Genomic DNA, 23,961 nt, shown 5'->3' on the forward strand with positions numbered 1-23,961 from the left:
CAAAGATCTTTTTCACTAATTTTAGATCTATCTTAGACACATTATGGTTACATAGCAGAGTAACTTATCAAGTAGATTTGACAAGAGGTGTGTATTATTGATTTTTTGTTTTAGTTGAAATATTCTATCTAAGATAAAGTAATCAGTGCCTATAAATGCACAAATATGTTTGTATTTCTATGTAATATGGGAGCAGACTTCATATGTTTCTATATAATATATATGACTGTGTGTTTTAATCTGTCTGTCAGTGTTTTTATAGTTTTTCAGCAATGTTGTAACTTCAGAATTGTTCTAAGAAAATCACCCCAGATTCTAGTGCAGTTTGTACTGTGTATCCTGTCTTATGCATGGGATTCCACTGTCCCCTCAGGGAGGAATTTCCTCTCCTATTGAGTTAGTAGCAGATTTAAAGGAACTGTGATTTCTAGGCCTTTGCTCTCCATGTGTTTGCAGTTGGCTGTCAATCACGATATTCCCTTTCTTGAGTTTTCATTGTTCAATTAGAATTTTTGAAAATAATTGTTGATATGTTGTATTTGTCTCCCTAGAAACTTGATGTGTTTGTGCTTTTCAGTTTTCAATTTTTGAAAAATGTAAATGCACCCTTTTTTTTAAGTAGTCCTTTTTCACTAGATATTTGTTTATCTCTTTATAGTTAAAATAATTTTTTCCCAATGAATGAATCGTTGTGCATGTTTTAAAAGATACCTTACTTTTTATTTTTCTTATTCTAACAGGTATATTCGTTGTAGAGAATTTAGAAAATAAGGATAAACACATTAATAAGTTAAAATGGCCTCTAATCTCACCTGGAGATACAGTTGTAAGGTTTGAAATTGAGAATTACAAGTCCTCTCACGTTGTTCTTCTTTTTCAAGTACGTTTTGGTTACTGAGACCCTCGAATTCCCATATGAATTGTAGCAGCAGCTAGTCAGTTACTGCAGAGGAGCCCACTGGGATTGTGATCGAGACCACGTTGAATATATGGATCGCTCTGTGGAGCACTGACATTCCAAGAGCACTGTCATCTGATCCAGGAATGTGCGTGGTGTGTCTGTCCAGGTATTTAGGTCTTCTTTAATTTTATTTCAACAATGTGTAGAGTTTACATAGTATTATTTTTCTTTATTTTTTCCCTTTATACTGAGTAAAAATGTGCAAGGTACCAGAATGAGAACTGTATTATAGCCCCACCACTTGCTGCTACCATGGACCCTGCGGTCTTTCTTTGCCCTCTGTAAAATCTTGCACAAAATAGGACCTAAGTAACTCTTTCTTTAATGAATGATTTTATGATTGCTGAATGATGCTTAAGAATCCTTGTGATGATATCTTTTTCCCAGACTTTCCCCTTTTCTTAACTATGCCCTTTCCCTTCCTTTCCTCCAGCCTGGGTTTCAGCCTGCCTGTGGCATTGATTTTCCCTATCTGTGGACTCTTCCTTTCACTAGTTCACGATAATGTTACATATGGGCTGTGGAAACTTGCTAGATGTCAAGAAAGAGCCAATCCATTGCATGCTAGTATTTTTAGTGTGTGGTATTCTTTTATCGATTGAAATTAAATCAGGCTGACCCCCTGAGCTCTTTTCACCTTCCTATACATGATACTGCTCTGGTTGCTGCATGTGCCCTTCCCCAGACTTGGTTTTGGAGTTGAGTAAGTCACCATCACTGGAGACCTCTCTTTAAAAGATGAAGAGGACATTTGATCCTTCTCCCTGGTTGGGGACTTGGATGAGATGAGGTAACAAATAAAGAATGGAGCCCCAGCTCATTCTGACCACTGTTCTTTCCGTTCCTTTCTCCAGGGGAAAAGAGTACAATTCAAAAATATAAAGATTGTGAGCTAAAGAGATAGGCAAGACAACCGATCATTTATTAAATGTCCTTTCATGCCAGAAACAAATGTTTTACACACAAAATAAGCACACAAAGCACGGTAGAACCATGATAACAAACGTGGGTCCGAGTTCGAGTCCTGCTCTGGAATGACCAGTCCTGTGAGATGGAGAACTGGTAGGCCGCCTTAGCATCTCTCGGACTAGTTTTCTGTCCTGCAGAGACGGGGCTCCCTAGGCTTCCCCCCCATAGAGGTGCTGGGGGGTGTAAGTGACACACGTGGGCAGCCCTAGCACAGCTGCTCGTTCCTCGTAAGTGCAGGAGAGCATAGCTTTTGTGGTTACGGCTTTATGACCGCCCCGTGAAGACTCTCAGTGCTCCTAAGGGATGCCTTGTGTTTTGGAGATGGGATTCTCATTTCTGTAAATACCCAAGGATTGTGTTATTGGGCCCTGCTGATTTGAATCTATTCTTTAGAAAGTACATATTGTAGATATATTTTTCAAGCATGCATGCTTTTTTCTTTTATTATTTATAGTTCTACCCTCTCATCTCTTGGTGTGACTTTTCATGGAATCCAGGAAACAGCCCTAAGCCACCTGCCTCTTCACACGTCTCAGTGGCGGTTTTCTTCCCTGACTAGAAGAGGGTTCTGCACAGGAAATTTTCTTTGTTCCCCTTTTCTTGGAGTCTCTCTGTCTGTCTGCCCACCTCTCACCTGTCAAACTGTCCATTTCTATACCCACTCATTCTTCTGACTTGTTCCAAAAAGCATTTCAGGCAGCTTACAGAAGAACAGATGCCAAATAAACAGGTGAGAAAATGGGGCCAAGTTCAGACAGTGAGGCTAGGAGGCGAGCCTGTGTGAGGGTGGCAGGCATGAGAGACACGCGTCTGCCCTGTGACTTATAAGATCGACAGCAAGAGTGTGCCTGGGGCTCCCAGCAGACACAGGGAAACAGGGTTTGTGGGAGATGTTCACTGGCTGTGAAATAAATAAGTGGCTGAGTAGAAGCGCAGCCTTTCCAGCTACTAAGGCTTAGGAGAATATTTTGAGTGTCTTCAACATCAGAGTATTTCATCTTTTCTTTTGTCAGAGTTCTACATATAGTTGGTTACATTCTGTGCCTGGAAATTTCTACAAAATTTCTTCCCACGTGAGTCCCATGACTCAGGAATGGGGTGGTTCTGCTCATTGACTGTGGTTGGCCAGAAACATAAAATGACAGCCTCAAAGGAGCCTGGGATTTGTCAGTTATGTTTTGTCAGTGCTGTAGATTTCAGAAAACACTTTCACCATTTCTCTCCATCTGAGGCGGCAGCGTGTTCTCTTACCAGCATCAGGAGCTCAGGGCCACGGGATGGTGGGGGCTGACTGCACTGCCGTCAAGACAGCTAAGGTAGTTACTGCAGGCGTGGTGCTTTCACGTAGTGCATTTCATGTTCTTTAATAGGTTTTAACAGGTAGTTAATTAACTGTGTTAATTAACATTTAATAAATATGATGCTTTGTTGATAAGACAGTTATAGTCAGAATATAAGTTGTGAACACTTTGAAAACGGTTTCATTACTGAAATTTCAGTAGGGAAGATTTAGTTTATCTTATTTATGCCTCTCTTTAAAAGTAACAGAGAAACAAGACAGAAAAAGCAGAGGATGATTTCTGTTCTTCCTCTCGGCTTGCAGGTGCCCTCACCTCCAGTGGCATCCATCCAGACACCAGCACTGACACTGGCCGTTCTCAGAACTGCCTCAGCCCTGAAGACACAACTGGCAAATAGAAGGCGGCCACGCCCTGTTACAGCAGGTGCTCTCACTTTGTGGGTCCTTATGTAACTGCGTGGTTTTAATCAGGATCGCCCGTTCTACATTGTGTGGCGCTGCTGCCGTGTCTCCTAGTTATTGTTTCTGTAAGTACTCGTGTATTTTTTTCAATGTGTGGTACTAGACATCTAAAAATGCTTTTTTTAGATGAAAAATAATGTGTATTTAATATAAAAGTCTGAAAAAAGGGGCAAAAGGGTCTATCCTGATCCCACTACTCAGAGATAATAATTAACACTTTAACATCTATTTTCTGTTCTTTTCATCATTGTGTATCTCCTCTGTCATAAAAACCAGCGAGCACTCTGTGCCTTTTTCTGTGTGGAGACCTCCATTTTCCATTGTGCTTATTTCACGTTTTTCTACAGTATTCTATCCCCCCTAGCATGATTTTTAATGACCAGTATAGCATTCTGTCTTGTGGAGGCATCTTCCATTTTAGTTCGGACTTAAATAAACTTTGAAATTCCAAGTATACTTAACTGAAGTACTGAAAAGAGAACTGTGGTGGTACCAAAAAGCCCCTACATCCATTCCCCTTTTTTCCTGAGAGTAAAAACTGCTGAAAATGTGGTGTATATATGTCATGACCTTTATGCCTATGTCATATATATATACACATTCATACATACACGTATATCAGAAATCTATCTATATGTGTGTGTATATATGCTTTATTGAAAAATAAGGCCATACTATATGTTTTCTGCAGCTCAGTTTATTCACTCAGGGGTATATCATAGACTTCCTCCCACTCCAGACTCACCTGGTCCTTTCAGATCGAGTAGTGGGGTCTCCTGATATGTAGGTTTGGTCTCTTGTGCAAGGACACCTTCGGTGGGAGAGTACTGTGGACAAGGCCTTGGACCACGCCGAAACGCTGGCCCCTTAGTGCCTACAGCTCGCCTTGATTTACGGCATCATTGTCTTGATGGTGGATACTTAAGTTTTCTCCATTTTCCACTGTCAGAAATGGTGTTTGACTGGCATCCTTCTTTTACAAACATTCCTGTGACCTTGAATGAGTATTCCTTTAGTTAAGGTTTCTGGAAATTCAGTCCCTGGATGTGACAATTACATACATCACAGGCTGCTTTCAAGTGACTCTAGAAATTCCTTCTCCTGTGGGGAATGAAAAGATGTAGAATAACTTATGTAACCAATTCTCTATCGCTGGATATGATTTCACTTCAGCTTTTCTTCCCACCATTGTAAAAAGTGCTGTGCAAATGCTCTGATGAGTACATGTTTTTGAACTGATTTTTTTTTTCTAAGTGAAACGATTCCTAAAAGTGGAGTTCAGTGTGTGTGTACACACGTTTTTCAGGGTTTACATATCCATTGATATGTCGTCCTCCAAAAAGTTCGCTAACAGTTTGTTCTCTCAAAGATGGACACTAGCTAGAATATCTTTTAAAAACATTTGCCAATATGATGAGCAAAAGTGCTTTTTCTTTGTTTTAGTTTGCACTTGATGACCAGAGAGGTATTGAGCATTTTTCACTCATTAGCCATCTGACTTTTAAAAAGTGAATGATCCCTTTTGTCCTTTGCACACATTTAAGTGAGGGAGCTTCTTGTTGCTTTGTGACAGCTCTTTGTATGTTATGAATATTAACCCCTTGTCTTCATCAACATGTATCACCGAGCTTTTACTTGTCATATCTTGCCTTTCATTTTGTTCAGTAGGTTTATTTTTGTTGTGGCCCAAAATAATCTTAAGATAGTAAATGTCTTCTCTTTGGGTTTTATCCTTGATTTTATTCTTAGAAATACTTTCTTATAATGGTATACATCTCTTCTGTAGGTTTTTCTAATCTCTAAGATGGAGATGATAATAGTACTTGTTATAGAGATGAGAAGTTGAATTAATATGAGAAAAGAGTTATATTTGCTGTTATTAGTACTTTCTAATATTTACATCACTATCTGTAAATTTTCTTGTGGTCATTATGACTGGAATAGAATTTGTTTTTTCCAGGTGATTCTCTGATTGTCCCAAGACAATTATTGAATTCATACTTGGCTCTTTGATTTGAAATCCCACCTGTAAAAAATACTTATATATACTAGAGTCTCTTTTTGAGCTCATGGTTTATTTCTGTCAATCTTACTTTCTTATTCCAGTGCTATATCTAACATATTGTAAAAATTTATTTAATATCTGACAATGCGATTTTTTTTTATTCTTTTTTCCATCCCTAATTTTCTTGGCTAGTATTATGACTTTATTATTCCTGAAGAATTCTAAAATACTTTTTTCAAGTTAAAAAAAAAAACAGATAAGAGTTGTCATGGGATTTTTTAGTAAGTTTTGATTATATTTCGGAGAACGTACATCTTTACAAAACTACTTTCCTCCATACAATATGTTGATGTCTCTACATTCACACCTCTTACTTTACCACTCAGTACAGTCCTGTACTTTCTCCATGTAAAACATGGGCATTGTTTTAGAGTTTATTCCAGATTATTGTTGATGTTTTTGTTAATTTTGTAAGTGAAAATTTTTTGCTATTATATATTTTAACTGTTCAAACTGACACGTAGGAAGGCAGATTCGGTTTGTAAATACTCACTTTGTAACTTGTCATTTAAAATTGTAAGTATTAAGTACTTGTTACAGAATCCTTTCTTTTGTGTTTTTAAAAATTTGTTTCCAAGATTCTCAAAATGGTCATAGCTAAGTAGTATAGGTGGGGAGACAGATGGAGAGAGGTAGTGTGGCTCATGTACAAACTGTGAGCAGTTTCATGGCTGCCTTTAGGCTGGAGAAGCCCCAGAAGAACCCAGGTTAGACAGGGGGTGGCTTCGTATGCACTTGAAAGCCAGCTTTCCTGCCTGTATGGTGAAGCCTGGTGGGCGTGGCAGGTAGGTGATCAAGATCCGATGAAGGTCACTGGCTGCACAGAGCACTGTGTCTGTGAGAACTGGAGACCTCTGCCATGGGAAATGCTTGGTGCCAGGAACAATGCAGGGGAGCTGGGGAGCCTGTGTGTTAAGGATTTTGCAGTCTTGGGAGTGGGAAGATGAGACTCTGCATTCAGATCTGAGTTTGAATACATCCTCTCTTGTTTACTGGTCCTCTGAATTTTGTCAAGTTATCTACCCTCTTTGAACTCCTGTTTCCTTGTCTCTCAAAACAGGAGAATTACAACCTGCTGCTAGCATTTGTTCAGGGTAAATTATCTGTGTCTACAAGATGTCACGTATAGTCACAAGCTCAGTGAGAAATAGGCTGTCGCTTCTTCTGCAACTCAGTGCTCGTCAAGACATCGGGAGAAAGACAGTTCCTAATTTGTATGTTATGCCAGTAGGAACAAAATTAATGTTTTGCCTTTCCCTAGCAGTATACTTACTCCTTTGCTTCATTACCTCTCCTCCTTTCCTTTCCCTTCCTCCACCAAAAGATCCTGAGACTCTCTCAGAACACTAGATTCAAATTACTTTAAAAGTTGGCTCATTCCCTAGAAATGACAGTGACATAAAAAAATCTGTTCACATCCCAGACTTGACTGTATTTGATTTACACACACACACACACACACACACATCTGGCTACCTCTCAATTCCTGAGGGAGAAGGACCACTTTTTCTGAGTTTTCATTCACTGAGCATGAGAGCAAAGTCTCTTAAGCAGACTTTCTCCTGGCTTCATGCATGGTTTTTTATTGGATTTCTCTGTGGCCATAGAATTATTCTCCTACTAGAAGAGAGGAAGTGGAGACATAGGGATTCTGCTTAGATATTGGTGACATCATATTTGAGTTGGAAAGGACTTAAGACAGCATAGAGTTGTAACTTTTTATGGGTGAGAATCCATGATGGTGTAACTTGGACAAGAAGCTGGGTCTCCTGACATTGTGTCCACATGGATGAAGAGGCAAATGGGTGTGGGATGGCAGGTATCCTTCTTGCTTGAGTTCCAGGGTCTTGCTAGTTTTCATTGCTCAGCTGCCTTTAGTTTATGTCCATGTGGCCTCTCATGGGAATGTCACTCTATCCTGATAGATTGAGTTTCTTATCAGCAAAAAGCTCTGGACCCACTCACATTGCCCAGAGTTTTTCTGCTGACCTGCTGACACTTTATGTAAATGAGACCTAAGAAAACTGCTGGATATAAAACCCTTATTTTTATCATTTGCCCTCGAATTCCATAGGAAAGGGGTGCTGTCTCAGGCTGTCTAAGGCTTGATCTGAACAAAGATAGGGTGATAGTTTGTGCTGCTGGACCATCACAAGTGGAATGGGATTTCCACCTTAGTTTTTAGAATCAGGCAGACGAGTTCAAATCTTGCCTTTACCAGTTAATAGCTTCGTGACGTTGAGGAAGAAAGTTTACTTTTTTGTGTCCAATTTTCTTTATCTGTAAATAAGTTCAGTATTTATTTTAGGGTTTTTGTTTTAGAATTGAATGAGCTAATTGCCTCACTTATACCTAAAATACTGATTGCGTGGTTCTATGCTGGTGCCTTGGTAGTTGATTACTAAGGGAGTTGGCAATGAGAAGGGGGGTGGGGGACCCCTGGATCATAGAGCTTATATTCCAGGATATGCTTGTAAAAGACTGGATGTGCAGTGGGTTTTTAGTAAATGTCTATTCTTTTCCTAATCCCCATTGATTGTATATATATATTTATACTAATATGTGAACTTTTTTTGTTGCAATTTAAATCTCTTTGTAGTATTTAAAATATGTGGCTATAACAAAAATACGTGAAATAAAATGATTTGATTTTTATTTTCCTTTCAATAATGAAAAGAAAAGAAAATAGAAAAGAAAAAGTTTTGTAGGACTAGAAATAATTTTATTTCCATGGAATCAAGCCTTTATATTAAGTTTTTTGGTTTTGTTGTTAAATGGCATGTAAAATTAATAGGTTGTGACTTCAGTGTTGATAGCTAGGTGAGTTTCTTGTTATTGTTGTCTTTGATGAATTATTTTCACTAGATCATAAATGATGTGCATGCTACATATTGGAAATGAGGAAGAAGTGGAGACATACTAACTCCAATGTATTTTGTTACCGAGTCCAAACTCATTCTACTTGCCACATGACAGGCCAATAAACTGGGAGATGAGGTGTTGGGGCAAGGAATAGTGACTTTATCTGAAAAGCTGGCAGACCCAGAACATGTCAGACTGATTTCCTGGAGAACCCTCTTCCCCAAGTCAGAATTCATGCTCCTTTTATACTGCAAAGGGGAGGGGGTGTGGTTGGTTGTTGCAGACTTCTTGCTGTACGAATTGTTTGTCCTTGGTGTCCTTTGTCCTTGCAGCTGTCCATGTGGGTGAAATCATGGTGCCCCTGTAAAACCTTCAACAAAAATAAGGTTATTCTTTATTTTGCAACTTGAAACTCTCTACATAAGTGCAGAAGAGCTAACATCCTTAAAGATCAGAGCCCAGAGAATAGGCTCTCCTGTATATTTCAGGCTAAAGTCAACTTTCTTTCACAAAAGGTGTAGAGCTAACTAGTCTGAGCCTAGAAAACAGGGCAAAGGATTAAAGCCAAAGGAACAGATCCAACACGGAGTCAGATTTCTTCTTTCCTATTACAATTTCTTTTTCCATCTCATAAATAATTTTAGTAAGAAACATAAGCAATTTTGTATTTTTGCTTCTTAATAACTGATAAGTGGGCTGACTACATTTTTGTGAGCAGGGATGCTGTGCGGGTCTTGGGGTCTCAGCAAACTCTTGTTGAGGGTGGTTGACCCCGCAACATGTCTAATGCCCCCAGGAGTGTTGGTGAGGGTCCCCCCAGCCTGGGGCTCTATTCAGGAAACAGCGTATGGGCATTGCCCTCTGGAGACCTCTTTTTCGGCTGCAGGAAATTTTTTCAGATACTGTGATTGAAAAATCACTCCAGCTGGGGATAATTTGGGAAAAAAGGAAGAGGAAAATTGTTTGGAGTAGAGTAGAAGAGAAATGCAGAAGATCAGGGAGGCTGGGGGCTTGGCAGCTGGGCCTAGGGAGAGAGGGGAGCAGAGGTGTGGAGGGGCCCGGCTCCAGAAACTGCTCCTGCACCTGTCCCCGCACCCAAGCCACACAGCTTTTAATTGGCCTGGGCCACTCTCCTGGCTGGATGTCACCCTGGGCAGAACCTTGAGAACTGAAGTTGACAGGTAGGCAGCACTCACCTAGGGGGTCACTGAGGACTTTGTTCAAGTCCACAGTGCCTTTTCTGGTCATGTGTCTTCACTTGCCCTTTATCTCAGGTTCTGAGGAGCAGGAGCAAGGAACTCAGGGAGAGACATCCGACTGTGTTAAGAGAGGACAGACAGAGTGATACGGGAAGCGAGGACAATCGCAGCAAAGTAAAATGACTTCACAACTATTGCATCAGACCTGCAGGTGTGAGAGAGCCTGAGCCTGTCTCAGAGTGCAGGGGACAAGCAGAAAGGAATGGTAAAATTTCCACTGACAATTGAAATTTTGCAAAATAGCCTGCTACTTTTGGTTGTATCACTTGAATGAATGCAGGTGTGTTTCTGTGGGCATTTATAGGTTCACTCAACCCCACCAGCCCCTCTTGCCCACATCAGGGGTGGGTTTTCTCAAGCACAGTGCCCTTCCTGCTTTGGGGGGCCACGCTGCATGTCCTCGCCTGGGGCCGGGCTGCTGCAGGGCGCTGAGTGCCCGAGGCGCGGCCTGCGAAACACGACAGGAACACCTCTGCTCTTGACTGAGGGCCTCCTTTTCCCCCTGCAGTGTTAGAATGCCGGTGACTCAGTTAAAAGCGTGCATCCAAGAGGTTCTTCCTTGTCATCACCATCTGGAAGTGGAACCTGAATCTTCTGAATTTCTCCAGAATGTGGTTTACAATCACCTTCGACAAGTGGTTGTGTGTCCTCTTACAAGTGGAGGTTTTACTGCCGTTTTCCTGGAACTTACTCACCACTAGTCCATCTGATTCTTCTGTGCTAGGATTCAGTATGGCCTGCTAAAAATTCTGCAGTCAGATCTTGAAACCCTGATGAAGAGGATTATTTTATTTTTTATATGATAGTCTTTTACTTTCAAAATTCAGAATTTTCTGTTCTTTCACTTTTTAGGGTGGATTTGGAGAAACAACTTTGCTCTTACTGTCCTTGCGACCTGTTGCTTTATGCTTCTAACCCGTCTTCTGTCACTTTTTAGGCGGTTCTATTTGTGACCCTGTCCAGGTTGTTCATATTATAAAACATAAAGTCTGTGAAAGTACAGTTCCTTTTATTCTGAAAGCATTCCACAGATACCACTGAAATCTGGGTGTGGTTTTAAGAAGACAGAAGTATTAGAACATGTACTTGCAGGTTGCTAGTGCAAAATCCCCAAATCAAAAGTCTAGTTAAATATCTAACATCTTTCTAATCTACCTTGGATTTGTATGGATAAGTGAAGCAGTTTGCTAAGAACTCAAGACCAGGGTTAGAATACAGGCTTGTGTAGCTCAGTAGGTCCTCCAGAGGTGATGCTCTGCCAGAGGGTGGGGCTGAGGGGAGAGGGCGGGTCCTCCCCTCCCTGAGCTGATAGTTTCATGGCAAAGACCTTCACCAGGTGAAGAACTTGGAGTTTCTTCTAAGAACAGTGGGTTTGAAAAGAGTCTTAAAAGCATGGGAGTGACAGAATCCCATTTGTGTCAAGTAGGGAAAAGTGGCTGGGGGGCCACTGGGAGACTCATGATTCCATGTGGGAAGTATTTGTGGCTTCCACCTGAGAAGTGGGACGGTCAGTGGGAAAAAGCGAACAGATTGAAGTCATGTTAGATGGTAAAATGAAAGGATGAATGATGTCTGTGTGGGTAGGATGGAGTAAGGCCAGGGTTTTTGGGTGGATTAATACGGTAAATGATGGTCCTGCTGTGCTCTGAGGAGGGGAAGCTGCAGAGGGAGTTCTGCGGGAAAACTGATGAGTTCAGCTGTGGGTAAAATGAAAGGCTGTTAGATGTGTGGTCTGGGAGTTCAGGTGAGAGCCAGTAGTGGGTAGGGGGCAGGGGAGAGAGACCTTCAAATCATTTTACCTTGTGAATATACAAAAATGTGTGAGTAATACACTTATGCCTCTATATTCTGGATTTAAAACCCATTAACATTTTGCTATATTGACTACAGAGGTTCTTAATTCTTTTAATACAAATAAAATAATTAGAAGCAAAATAGTGGAGTTAATGAAAATCTTAGAGTTGACGTGTGTCCTTGTATGTATTTTGATACCTCATCTGTTTATAACCATAATCTATTAAAAGTTAAGTAGTTTAGCATAAGAGTTAAACAGAGGGACGTGACACACTGTTGGGGGTTGAAGCTGATTTTCTCGGGCAATTTATGTCGCCTCTCTGTGCCTTAGATCCATCTTCTGTGACTGCCCCCGGGCCCCTCATCACAGCTGATTTCCTAGATTAGAAGTTGGGAGGGAGGCTGCTGTAGGGAGAGAGAAGTGGCAACTGCCACGGACCCTGACGAGAGAGACAAAAACAGATTAAAGCGGGTAAACTGAGTACAAACAAATACCCTCCAAAGAGAAAGAATCCCAAAGTCTTTTGAGCCACTTAGCGTAAGGGAAACAAAACCACGTGGACCCAAACTTCTTGAGTATGTGAGTATTGTGGGTGGAAATGTGTCATCAGAATAGATTTGAGAAAAGGCGATTTGGTTTCCCTTGATGTTTCCGGTAAGGATGGACAGCAGAAGGGAAACCCCCCAGCTTCAAAGTGAAAGCTGCTATTTTGTGTGAAACTGACCAAAGGTTGGAAAGCAGTCATCATCAGTGCTGGCAAGTGAACAGCCTTCTGGATTGGGTGGGGCACCTACTGTGACTTCCTGGTGACCTGGGTAGGGGCTGGGAGATAGGCAGTAGTTCTGCCTGGTGACCCGGGCATAAACCTGGGCTCTGAAACTGCTGGTCTGACTAGCAGAACTGGGCACAAGCTATCTTAATGGGGCAGCTCGGGATGTGGCCTGGGACACCTGCCATGCTGAGGGCGAGAGGAAGGCTCCCTTGAGGGGGTGTCCTGCAGAGAGTGGAAAAATCCACCTGCAGGGGCGGAAGAGCCTCTGAGCAGGGTGCCGGATACACAGGCATGACTGGCCTGAGCACGGAGGGTTCGGTGAGCCGGAAGTCATACAGTGGCCGGAGCAGCCTTTTTCCTGAGAAACTGGAGGGAAAAGATGTTGAAAAGGCAGCCTGCCGACAGACCCTGTGGTGGGTTATCAGTGACCGGAAAGGACTGGTCAGGCAGGCACGAGAGAACCCTGTGAGCATCCCAGATGGGGCGTCACACTGAAGGGAGGAGCAGAGTTATAGACTTTGCCAATTATTAGCTGTGTGACTTTGAGCAAGATCACCCCACCTCTCTATATATATCTTCATCTGTAAAGTGACAGAGTGACAAGCTCGTGTCATCAGAAGGCTTAGTTTAGCTCTGATCCTCTGTGTCCAGTACTGTCAGTGCTGCCCTGCAAGGTTCTGCAGCGGCTGCTCTTACCCTTAGATGGGAGGGCGTAGAGGGACATTGTAGCACACGAAGGCAGGAGGAGGGTGCTTTAAAAACAGACATGTAGCCGCCTGCAGCTGCAGACCTGCAGGCAGTTTGATTGATGGTTCTGGAGAGGACTTTGGAGGCCTTAGCATCGTCTTAAGACTTGCTTTCCCTTGGGGACCCGGATTGCCTTTGCAGATTAATGTTGAAGATTTGAGCTTCTGGAAAAGCTGCTTTCAGAGATGGGTATATATGTAACATATCGTCTAAAATAAAATGCTTTTATTTAATGTGTGGGACTTTGCAGCTGTTGGGAACAGCTCTTTTGGCCTGGTCACGGAGGACACTAGGCGTCAGCAGAGCATGCGGGAGGGCAAGAAGCTCGCAGTGCTGCTGCGGGGTGTTCTCCCCAGTAGGGCACTCTGCTGAGTTGACTCTTCTCTGAGTTTGGTTGCCAGATGAGCAGACAGCAAATTATTGAGTTCTGGTGGGTTTGTATAATGACAGGAAGAAAGAGTGACCCGTAGTTTTCTGGACTAGGACAAGCATTTTGTTCTTAATCCAGTGTGTTTCATTGCGGATTTGATGAGTTGTGTCTGTTCTGGATCTGATTTGGGCTAATCTGTATATTTGGAAAGGAACCGAGATGGAATTATTGCAGACACCTTGTTCTTTAATGAGTCCTGTGCAAACATAAACACGGATGAAGCATACGTTTGAATTTAGTGGTGTAGGGAAGGGTTTCTGCACATTACAGGTGAAGGCAAGGCAGAATTCCTCTTCTTTGTGGGCAGGGAATTGGGTCCACCTGTTTTTTCTGTAACGGCTTCTGAGAGCAGTTTATGGTAATTAACCAGCATTGACAAATGGTGGCACACATTGCATTTAAGAGCTGGCCGGCTGCAAACTTGTGTATTGGACAGGTGGATTTCACAGAGAAGTGATGAGGTAGATGGGAGAGAGAAGGAGCACAGGCATGGGCACCCCAGCTTCAGGTTTAAATCTGCATTTCCACACCATAGGAATTTGGAATAGAATGTAACCTCACTTAGCCTGTTGGTGAATCAGTAAAATGGGCATGATAAAATTCACTTCTTCCTGGGTTTGTTGTAAGTTGTGTCGACTGAAATAAATGTTCAGCATAAAAGTTAAGAGTTAAGTTTTATTCGGTGAGAGGACTCCAGCGGGGATGACAGCCTCTCAGATTTCTCTGAGGGACTGTTCCAAAGACTTAGGGGAGTAGCTAAGATATATAGGAGCTTTACAACAAAGACCAGGTAGTTGGAACAATAAAAGATTGCTTGTTATCTAAAGAAAACCAGATACCTCAAGTTAAAGAATTTAGTGCTTTTATATTTATGGGAGGAAGCAAACATTTGGGCTCACTGAATTCATTCTTTAGACAAGCACCTAGCTACTAGGGCAAGTATCCTGTCCTTTCTTATTCTGAGTCCCCTCAGAGGGCACCATTGTGAGTGGCTGCAGAGGCTGGGCTGCAGGCCTGTCCTCGCTGGGGGGTGGCGGCAGCCGCTGTTGACTTGGTTTCAGCATTCTTTGTTTACTGACATGGTTGCAGTATTTTCATACACATTGTAGTATTTTCGTTCACGGACTGATTAAGGATAATCTGCAACCTTGGAAAGCAACCGAGATGGAATTACTGCAGTTACCTTCTAGTTTAATATGCCGTGTGCAAACATAAACACGGATGAAGCATATAAAAAAGATTTGGTGGTGTAGGGAAGGTGTTCTGCACACTACAGGAGAAGGCAAGACAGAACTCCTCTTCTTTGTGGGTAGGGATGTGGGTCTACCTGTCTTTTCTGTAGCGGTTTCGGAGAGCAGTTTATGGTAATTAACCAACATTGACAAACAGTGGCACACATTGCATTTAAGAGCTGGCCTGTGCAAACTTGTGTTTTGGACAGGTGGCTTTCATAGGCAAGTGGTCAGGTGGATTGGAGAGAGACGTAGCCTAGGCCTGGGCTCAGATTCAGGCTTAAATAGCCATTTCCTCACCAAAGGGCCTTGGACTAGAGTGTAACTTCCCTTAACCTGTTGGTGAATCTGTGAAATGGGCATGATAATATTCATTTCTTCCTGAGTTTGTTGCAAGTTGTAAACAATATTATAACACACATGAAGCACTTAACACACTGGCACTTAGCAGTGTTCACTGCGTCCGTCCGCCCCACTTAGCGTGTGTCAGAGCCGTAAAGGCAGCATGTGTCTGTTGAGGACACACTGGTGGCCCCTTGAATATGTTGTGAATTTGGTGATTTCCTTTAATCCTTGTAACTGTATGTGCCATGGGCAGTTATTTTCTTGGACAGATGAGGAATCACAGGGTAAATAAGACTGTGTAATTTGCCCAAACTCAGACCATAATTTTGGGTGCAGGGTCCTAGGTTCAGCATGGGCCCCTGGGCCTTCTGGCCTCTCCGTTCAGCAGGTGTGGGCTCGCCTGTCTCCCAGCCCAGAATATCCAGCAGGCAGCAAGACATACCTGGCCCTGTGCTTTTTGAGCAAAACCCAGGAGGGGAGGCAGGTACTAAAGGGATAAACATAAAAACAGACGAAAGCAAACTGTGATCAGCTTTGAGAAAGAAAGGAACACACCTCGCTGTGCAGAGATAGGAGCTTTCCCGTCAGGGCTGCTCTGGGGGCGTTCATCTCAGCTAAACAAGCTCTGCTGCTGCACCAAGGCAGGAAGGCAGGGCGCGTGTGGCCAGGTAGACTGAGCCTCGCTGATCGTACTCATTCACCATTAAGCGACAGCTGTCACGGGCACATAACCTTGTAGACAGATGTTGGCCATAATCATCACGTGCATTGCTTGGTACTTGTATTGGCCCCACCTTTGAGATGAGGTCATTGAAGCTGGGGAGTTTGCTGCATGCCCTTCTATACTTCGGAAATTACCCCCACTGGTCTTTTAACCTAGACTGGTGTGGCTGTCATTTCCCAGCCCTGTGAATGGCATCACGTAGCTTCTCCCAAGCGACCCAAATGACTGACATTAATTTTCTTAATTCGTAGGAAATGGTATGTGACAATAAGAGAAAATGGTAGTAAGAAATTGTTTGGAAAACTAGAACAAAATCCAATTCTTCCCCAGCTGGGGAAGGGTACCCAGTGTCACTCACTCCACTCACTGCCTGGCATCTCCTCCCTGCCGACTCCGTGTTCAGAAGCCACTCTGAGCCTTTGAAGAACATTTTGCCTCGTGACACTGTTGACTAGGACCTGCGACAACTCTGTCCCTGGTTAACTCTCTCTTCAAAGCCATTTAAATTTTATGCAGGCTCCTCAGTTCAAATGTAAGAATAGCCTCTTTAAACTTCTTGATGCAGCTCCTTAGTGAAGATATTGCGAAGGAAAACTAGCTAAAACCTGGGAGGTATGAACATAGTGACTGTAACCTCAGCACTTTGTGAAGTTCAGAATCAGAGGGGTGGTAGACTCAGGAAAGGCTTAAGGTAGCAAGGGTAAAGTGAAAGGACGCAGGCTGTGAGACTGAAACATCTCGGTCCCAGCCAGCAAGGCACCTGCGTTAAGGATGGTCTGTGTGAAGAGCAGGGTTCTCACAAAGAAAGAAGAGGTGGGATGGGAGGGAGAACAGTTAGGTTTTTACTGGGGAAGGAAAAAGTGGGCTGAACATTTCCTGGTTGAACAAGAGGACTGTGACATGATGTTCTTGTATTTTGGAGAGAAGGGTTTTGTGGGGACAGGCCTAGGGAGAACGCTCTGTGGCTTGGGAGTCAGCACAACAGAGAACCACAGAGAACCAGGGCGACGCCAGGGCTGCTTCTGTCCCTTAGCTGGGGCCTAAGAACTCCCTTCACAACCCAGTCCTGTTGATACAAGAAAACAGATGTGGGGCATGAGAAGGGCTGTGTCCCACGCATTAGTTGAGCCCCTGGGATTTGTCCCTCCAGATGTTGGTCTTTGGCTTCGTGTAGGAAATGATTCAAGAGCAAACAACTGTTGAGTAAAGGTAGATTTACTCAGAGAGATACATTGAAAGGCAATAGAATTGCCACGAGGTGTGGGGGTTGGGTGCTCAGATTAAAAGTAGGTACACACTCCACAGACAGAGTGTGGGCTTTCTCCGAAGAGGAAGAGAGAGGGTTGACCGCGAGGTGGCGCTGTGTTGCTTGTTTTCTTGGGCTTGGTGGTTTCATATGCTAATAAGTAGAAGGACCAGCCTAAGGGCAAGGGGCTGGGATTCCCGGGGAGTTGGCCATTTCCCACCCTGTGACCTTTTGTGGCTAGCCTTGGGACTGCCATTGTGCCTGGGGGCGTGTTATTCACCATGTTACTATTACAATGGGTGTATAATGAAGCTCAAGCTCTGCTAGAAGTTAAATCTCTTCATCCTGAGCCTCAAGGCCTATTGGAGGTTGAATCCTTCACCATTTTGATGTTAATTGCTGTGTCCTTCCTTGAATGGCTGTGCTCTGTCCCCTTCCATCCTGTCTCACTGTGATGACACAGAGAGAGCAAAGGCCAGGCCATGCCTGTGCTCCTGCATTTAACAGGGGGAGGGGTGGGGTGGGCTGAGGATGACTCTGAGTGGTGAGAAGGTTGTTTCAGATTTTTGCACGTGGGATATGGGGACCTTCCAGCAGCCACCGCGGATTTATCTCTCGGGCATTATTGCTTGTGTCACTCATCTTTTTCTATTTTTCTTAAAATATTTAATCTAAATTTAATATCAGGTTTTTTTATGAAAGAAATTTCTCGTTTTCTTTTCTTTGGGTCTCTTTTGGGGGGGGTAGGTAATTAGGTATATTTATCTGTTAGTCGATGCCCTGGGGCTAAGAACACGCTCTACCACAGAGCTCTCCCGCCCGCCCCATCATCTTTTTCTTTTTGCTTTAATGTTACAGAAACCACAGGCCAGCGAAGAAACAAGCACCACTCGGAGGGTTGGAGTACTCAGATTTATTTTGCCAGCGGGCTCAGAGGGGCTTCTGCTCCGAAGCTCTGAGCACCTCCAAGATATGCACATGAGGTTTTATAGGTTTAATTACAAGTATGGGGCTATTAGCTAATAAGGCTCAAACAACAAAAAGCAAGTAATCAGTACACTGGAGCTTATCAATTTGGAACAGATCACGTTACTGACACATGTTGAGATTGGATTTACGAGTTAGCTTGTTAGCCCAGTAAACTAACACTAAACTTCAGATTTACGAGTTAGCCCGGCAGAACTTAGATCACTAAATTGACACTTATCACACTTAGATTTATGACTTAGCTCGTTAGCCCAGCTGAGCTTTTCCTTCACATCAGCTGCCAAGAATCTTACAGCTGAATTTCTAGTAGGCCTTTAACACTTACCCTGGCTTAATGGCATCCATTTTTATGACTTTACCTCCCCCTGGTTTCATTTAATTTTTGAATCTCCATTTTCTCTTCACTCTCACATTGTCTATTTGTTGTTATGGTTTTTAAGCTGTGTTTAAAAAAATTGTTTAATTTCTCTTTTAGCAGGAGGCTGAAAGTAAATAAATATGTAAACAAACATCACATTTAATGCTTTTATACATTCTAAGCTGTTTAGTATTTACTTAAAAACCAAATTGCCTACTAAAGAGATAACATTTTTAAATTATTTTTTAATTTTTTATAAAGGTATAGCTGATTTACAATATGATATAAGTTTCTGGTGTACAATAGATGCACAATTTTTAATGTTATGCTCCATTTATAGTTATTGTAAAACATTGGCTATATTCCCTGTGTTGTAAGTTACATCCCTGTAGCGTGTTTATGTTACATGGAGCAGTTTGTATAAGAAAGTTGGTTATCGCAGAGTCTGGGGCATGGCTGTGTCTGACCCAGGGTCACCGTCACCCTGCCTGTCAGAGCCCAGGCTCTCACACTTCTCTGCAGGGGAGCGAGTGGAGGCAGCCTTCATCAGAGCTGGCACCACCCTCTGAGTGGCAGTGAAAGCAGTGAATGTCTGTGGACGTGCAAAGTGTTGTTCCAGGAGCTTTACTTGCACTTCTGCATTTAATAATTAAAGCCCTCCTTTAAAGAATCCTTTTATGTTTTTAATGAATAATACATTTTATTTTGATATTGATAGACTTCAAACCTCCGGAAAATTTACAGGAGTAGTACAGTAAAAGCTTAGATACAGTTCATCTAAAGGGCACTATTTGTCCTTTTGTGTCTGGCTTATTTTAGCATAAAGTTTCAAGGTTCATCCATATTGTAGCCTGAATCATTACTTTATTCTTTTGGTTTGATAATATCCTTTTTCTTTTTTTTCCTTATTGGTCTATTTAAAAACATTTTCATTGAAGTCTAGTCAGTTTATAATGTTGTGTCAGTTTCTTGGGTACAGCACAATTCAGTTATATAGGAACATTCCTGTATTCATTTTCATATTATTTTTAAACATAAGTTACTATAAGATATTAAATATATTTTCCTGTGCTATACAGTATAAACTTGCTGTTTATTCTATACATAGTCAGTATCTGCAAATCTTGAAATCCCAAATTATTCCTTCCCACACCCTCTCCCCTCTGGTAACCATAGTTAGGTTTCTATGTCTCTGTGTCTGTTTCTGTTCTGTATATAACTTTATCTTTTTGTTTCTTTCTTTTTTGTTTTTTGTTTTTTTTTGATTCCACATGTGAGCGATCTCATATGATATTTTTCTTTCTCTTTCTGTCTTACTTTTCTTAGAATGACATTCTCCAGGTCCAATCATGTTGCTGCAAATGGCATTATTTTATTATATTTTTATGGCTGAATAGTAGTCTATTTTACAATTATACTAAAACCTCTTTATCCATTCATCTGTCAGTGGATATTTAGGTTGTTTCCATGTCTTGCTATTGTAAATAGTGCTGCTGTGAACATTGGGGTGTAGGTGTCTTTTTGAATTAGGGTTCCTTCTGGATATGTGCCTAGGAGTGGGATTGCTGGGTCATATGGGAGGTCAATTTTTTGTCTTTTGAAGAACCTCTATACTGTTTTCCACAATGGCTCCACCAAACTGCATTCCCACCACAGTGTAGGAGGGTTCCCTATTCTCCACAGCCTCTCCAGCATTTATTGTTTGTGAACTTCTGAATGGTGGCTATTCTGACTGGTGAGAGGTGAGACTTGATTGCAGTTTTGATTTGCATTTCTCTGATAATGATATTGAGCACTTTTTCATGTGCCTATTGGCCAATTGTATGTCTTCAGTGGAGAAATGTTTCTTTAGGTCTTCTGCCCATTTTTGGATTGAATTGTTTGTTTTTCTTTCTTATTACGTGTAAATCTGTTTACATATTTTGCGAATTAAGCCCTTGTCAGTCTCATTTATTGCAAATATATTCTCCCATTCCATAGGTTTTCTTTTTGTTTTGCTTACTGTTTCCTTTGCTGTGAAAAAGCTTGTAAGATTAATTATTTCCCACTTGTATATTTTTGCTTGTATTTCTATTGCTTGAGTAGACTGCTCTAGGAGAACATTGCTGAGATGTATGTCAGATGTTTTGCCTATGTTTTCTTCTAAGGGTTTTATACTATCTTGTCGACATGTTTAAGTCTTTAAGCCATTTTGAATTTATTTTTGTGTATGCAGTGAGGGAGTAGTCTAACTTCATTGATTTACATGCAGCTGTCCAGTTTTCCCTACACCATTTGCTGAAGAGGCTGTCTTTACTCCATTGTATGTTCTAACATCCTTTGTCAAAGATTCAATGACCAAAAGTTTGTGGGCCTATTCTTGGTAATTTTCTTTATCCGTTCATTGATGGATGGATATTGTTTGTAACTTTGGCTACTCTGAATGATACTGCCATGAATATTGATGTGCAAGATTTTATGAGAATATGTTTTCATTCTGTTGGCTGTACAGTTGGTCCGCCATATCTGTAGTTTCCACTTCATGGATCCAGATGGCTGTAAAGGGACTCGAACATCCTTGGATTATGTTATCCAGGGTGGGGGGTTCCTGATCCAACACCCCGAGGATACTGAGGGATAAATTTATATGTAGGAGTGGAATTGCTGAACCATATAACGCTAACCTTTTGAGGAAACACCATAATTCTCCAAAGAAGATACACCATTGTCCCTTTCCACTGGCTGCATATGAGGTTTCTCTGCATCCTGAACGACACTTATTGTCCATGTTTTGATTATAACCATCCTAGTGTGTGTAAAAAGCGATCTCATTTTCATTTTGATTTGGCTAGTGATGATGAGCATCTTTTCATATGCTTATTGGCCATTTGTATATCTATTTAAATCCTTGGCAAATTTAAAAATTGGGTCTATTTTCTTGTATTGTTCAGTTGTAAGCATTTGTTATATATCCTGGATACAACTCTCTTATTAGATACATGCTTTGCAAATTTTTTCTCCTATTCTGAAGATTGTCCTTTCACTTTAGATTTTTAAACATTAAAAAAAAATTCTTTATAGGGGAGGTAATTAGATGTATTGATTTATTTTATTTTTTTTGCTAAGCACGCACTCTATCACTTGAGATACCCCCTCCAATGTCATTTCACTTTCTTGATGATGTCCTTTGTAAGAAAATGTTTTAATTTAGATTAAGTCCAGTTTATCTGCTTTTTTCTTCTATCACTTGTGCTCTTGGTATTGTATCTAGGAAACCAAAGCCTATCCTAGGACCACAAAGATTTATACTGTGTCTTCTTTTAAATAGTTTATACATTTAGTTTTTACGTTTCTGTCTGTGATCCATTTTGAATTAAATTTATTTGTTATATAAAATATGGGGGTCCAGATTCCAGATTCATTCTTTTCCCTGCAGATACCTTCTTTCCCTGCAGATACCCAGGTGTCACTGCACCATTTGTTGAATAGACTCTACTTTCAATGAAGTGTTTTTGGCACCCTTGTGGAAAACTGAATGTAAATGTAAGTTTTTTTCCCCCTGGGTTTTTATAGTGTCTCATAGATTTATTAATCCAAACTATGACAGTACCATACTGACTTGAGTACTATAGCTTTTTAGTACCCTTTAAAATGAGTCCTCCATCTTTACTCTACTTTTTCAAGATTGTTTTGTCTGTCCTGGGCCCCTTGCACTTCCATATGAATTTTGGGATCAGTTTTTCAATTTTTGCAAAGAAGTCAGCTGGAATTTTGATAGGGATTCCACAGAATTTGTAGATCACTTTGGGGAGTCTTAACATTTTTAACAATATTGTCTACCATTCCATGAACATGAGATGTTTCCATATATGTAGATCTTGTAAATTTTATTTCGGTGATACTTGAAAATGTTCAATGTACAAATCTTGTAAATTTTTGTTAAATGTATCTCTCATTTAATTTTTAATGCTGTTGTAAATGGAAAGGCTGAGCTTCTTAAGGGTGGGACTATATATCAATTTGTTTATTTCTAGGATTCCCACACAGCAAACACTCTAGGTTTATATTTGCTACATAAATCTATCCACAACTCTTCTGACCCCCATGTTATAAGAAACCAAGACTCACGTTAATCTACCTGAACACCTATCTGGAAGTGAGAAATGAGACCCTTGGTTGAGGCTTTGTGCAGTTGATACTGAGAGCTTATTCAGGATGGCTTCATCTTAATTTCTTTTAAACAAACCTTTTGGTGTATTTAGTCAGATACATTAAGAACATGGCCTTTTGATGTGCAGAGGAGCTAAGACTATAATTTTCAAATAATTTCGAGTGAGAGTGTTGTTCTTTAAACCTAATTTGCATCAGTCTTTGAAGATTTATGTTTCAGGAGCTTTGACTAAAGAACACCTGTCTTTATTCAATAACGACAACTAAATGCTCAAGCAACATGTAAGAGTTTGAGCAAACTGCCCCCTCCCCGTAGTGCTGGTTGGCTGCAGCTGTAACTGGAGTCAGCACTTACCTCTCCCAGTACACTTGTGCTGATCTGCTCAAAGGGGTTCGTCCAACAGTTTGTCAGTCTGTTGGAGAAAGCCATAAAACATTGATTTAAGGTTGCTGGAATGCAATATATTCTTATTAATATTAAGTAAGCACATATTGAGTGCTTACTGTATGTTGGGAATTGTCCCTCAGCCTCACATGAATATTATTTCTCTTAAAACCTCACATATTTCCTTGTTATTCACACTTTACAGATAAGGAGACTGAGAATTATGTCTTCTCTCTTTTGGGGGGAGCTCATTATCAATGACAGGAAGTTGTAAGGAAAAAGATATTGATTCATCCTGAGAAAATATTTTTCTTAGAGTCAGCAATGAAGAGGGTGACCACTGAAGAGGGTGATCATTGTTCGATTGAGATGAGCCCCGTGTTGTACGGAGTCAGCATCCCTGTCCTGTACACGGCACGTGTAGAGCTGTGTGGTGGATGAGGCGGCGAGGCCGCGCAGGGGACGCGGATGCCGGGCAGTTGGGCTGTGCTCAGGCCGGTGGGGCTTTCTCCTAAGGGCAGTGGACCATCATTGACAGATTTTTAGTAGGGGAATGGGGTGCTCTCGTAGATCACTTTTGTCTTGTAGAATGCTTAGAAACATTTAGAAGTCTCGGCAGGAGGTGATGTGATGAGTCAGAGTAGGGTGGCTGCGAGGTGTAGCAGTGTTCAGTTTTCAAGTGGTTTTCAGTCCCAGGTTTGTGGCTCAGTAGCCATGGCACTTTGGATGACGCACTCAAGGAAGTGAAACAATTTATCTAATCAATTAAAGCAGTGATGTACCGACTTCCCAAGACTGCTGTGGAGATCCAGTGAGATTACGTGTGTGCAGTGTGCAGCGTGGTCCCCAGCACAGAGTCAGTGCTGAGTGAGTGCCATTGAGTACCTGGTAGGACAGGTGTGGGTGGTGGGAC

The 23,961-nt window shown here is 41.6% G+C and overlaps 1 long non-coding RNA gene across 1 annotated transcript in view; it reads left to right on the forward strand.

Annotated features, from left to right (window-relative positions):
- Window positions 1-23,961, forward strand: part of LOC135322853 (uncharacterized) — a 105,726-nt gene that overhangs the window by 21,214 nt on the left and 60,551 nt on the right. The window contains exons 3-4 of the long non-coding RNA XR_010383746.1: window positions 882-1,067; window positions 3,534-3,757. This is a non-coding gene — a long non-coding RNA (uncharacterized LOC135322853). The remainder of the gene's footprint in view (window positions 1-881; window positions 1,068-3,533; window positions 3,758-23,961) is intronic.

Source organism: Camelus dromedarius, chromosome 14 (assembly GCF_036321535.1).
Source record: "Camelus dromedarius isolate mCamDro1 chromosome 14, mCamDro1.pat, whole genome shotgun sequence".
Classification (NCBI taxonomy): Eukaryota; Metazoa; Chordata; class Mammalia; order Artiodactyla; family Camelidae; genus Camelus; species Camelus dromedarius.